Below are 2,519 nucleotides of genomic sequence, written 5' to 3' on the forward strand. Positions count from 1 at the left end.
CACCTACTGTTGTATGTCTGGAAAGGCCCTTCATGATCCAGCTTCTGCCTAATTTTTAGCTTCATCCTGTGATAATCCTTGCTTACTATGTTCCAGGCACAGGAACTGTCTTTAGTCCTCTGAGTAATGATACTCCTTGGTTTCCTAAGACCCTCTCACACATCATGCCCTCTACCAGCAATATTCTTTTCTGTGTCTTTGCTGTTCAGCTGCTTAGTCCTGTCTGACTTTTTTCAACCCCCTGGACTGTAGCACACACTGTTCTTCACTCTCTTGCAGATTTTGTTCAAACTCATGTCCATTGAGTTGATGATGCCATTCAACCATCTCATCCATTGTCTCCTCCTTCTCCTCCTACACTTTATGTCTCTTAAACTTATTTATTATTCTTTAAACTCCAAGCCTAAGCCGAATGCCACTTCCTCAGGGAAGCCTTCTCCATCCCCTATGCCACCTCCCCGCCCTCTCCAAGATGTCAGCCAGATCTTCCTATTATTATATCCTCCTAACATTTCCTTTATGGCACTGATCACTCAGTTCAGTTCAGTTGAGTCAGTCAGTTGTGTTCCTCTTTGCGACCCCATGGACTGCAGCACACCAGGCTTCCCTATCCATCACCAACTCCTGGAGCTTGCTTAAACTCATGTCCATCGAGTCGGTGATGCCATCCAACCATCTCATCCTCTTTCGTCCCCTTCTCCTCCTGCCTTCAATCTTTCCCAGCATCGGGGGCTTTTTCAATGAGTCAGCTCTTTGCAGCAAGTGGCCAAAGTATTGGAGCTTTAGCATCAGTCCTTCCAATGAATATTCAGGACTGATTTCCTTTAGGATTGACTGGTTTGATCTCCTTGAAGTCCAAGGGACTCTCAAGAGTCTTATCCAGCACCACAGTTCAAAAGCATCAATTCTTCGGTGCTCAGCCTTCTTTATGGTTCAACTCTCATATCCATACATGACTACTGGAAAAACCAAAGCTTTGACTAGACCTTTTGTCAGTAAAATAATGTCTCTGCTTTTTAATATGCTGTCTAAGTTGGTCATAGCTTTTCTTCCAAGGACCAAGTGTCTTTATATTCATGACTGCAGACACCATCTGCAGTGGTTTTGGAGCCCAAGAAAATAAAGTCTCTCACTGTTTCCATTGTTTCCCCATCTATTTGCCATGAAGTGATGAGACCAGATGCCATTATCTTAGTTTTTTGAATGTTGAGTTTTAAGCCAGCTTTTTCACTCTCCTCTGTCACTTTCATCAAGAGGCTCTTTAGTTCCTCTTCACTTTCTGCCTTAAGTATGGTGTCATCTGCATATCTGAGGTTATTGATATTTCTCCCTACAATCTTGATTCCAGGTTGTACTGATCACTATTTGCTATTAAAATAAACATTTAATTGTTTGCTTATTTGAATCTGTGGCCCACCACCCCCCAAGTGCCAAGGACAGAAATACTTGCTGAATTAACTTAAAAAATGAAGTATAAGTTAGTATGTAATATCAAAATAAACACCATCTTATATGTAACTATTTTAGCTGATTCATAGTTATTTTAGTTTTGTTCACAAATTCTTATTTATTTGCCCAACTAAAGTTAATCTAAATTAAAATCTGGCCATGGCTAACTGATAGTGGTTCTTTTGGTAAATACAACCTCATACTTTTAAATAACCAAAGTATAGAAAAGAAAGGATTTTAAGGAAAAGAGAGTGGATAAGTGAAATAGCTGCTGTATTTCTTGTTGCTAAGTGTAGGAAGCAGATGGAGTGAGGTGGGAGATAAAGAAAGTCATTCTTCAACAAACAAAAGACAGCTATTTTGGTATCTGACTGAAAACCCTTTTCATTATTTTTGTTATGTTTTCCAATATGATTGTAAATATGCTTACAGATCTTAATGCAGAGCAAATGCTTTTATTTTCCATGGTCACTAAATATAATTTTATCTATAACAATTGCAGGCAACTATTATTTTTTAAAACTGTTAACTTTATTTTATATTTTTATTTTTAATAGACTTTATATTTTAGAGCAGTTTTAGGCTTATAGCAAAACTGAGCAGAAGATACACAAATTTTCATGTAATCCCTTCTCCAGACATCCATAGTCTTTCATCTTACCAACAATCTCCAATAGGGTAGATTATTTGTAACAATTTATGAACATACTTCAACATATCCTTATCATTGGAAATCTATTTTTTTATATTAGCGTTAATTCTTGATGTTGTATATTCTATGGGTTTGGACAATTTCCTAATGGCATGTATGCATGATTTCGATTTCATATAAAGTAGTTTCATTGTTCTAAAAGTTCTTTCTCTACCTGTTTATGTCTTCTCACCAGTGCCCAGGTATCCACTGTCTGCATAGTTTTGCCTTTTCCTGACTGTCTTATAGTTGGAATCATACAGTATGTAGCATTTTTTGGTTGACATCTCTCAGTTAGTAACATGTATTTGAGGTTCCTCCATGTCTTTTCGGGGACTGATAGCTCTTTTCTTTTAGCATTGAAAAATATTCCCTCTTA

The sequence above is a fragment of the Bos grunniens genome, chromosome 5 (genome assembly GCF_055505025.1).
Source record: "Bos grunniens cultivar Pamir isolate PY7600 chromosome 5, Bosgru_T2T1.0, whole genome shotgun sequence".
NCBI classification, from domain to species: Eukaryota; Metazoa; Chordata; class Mammalia; order Artiodactyla; family Bovidae; genus Bos; species Bos grunniens.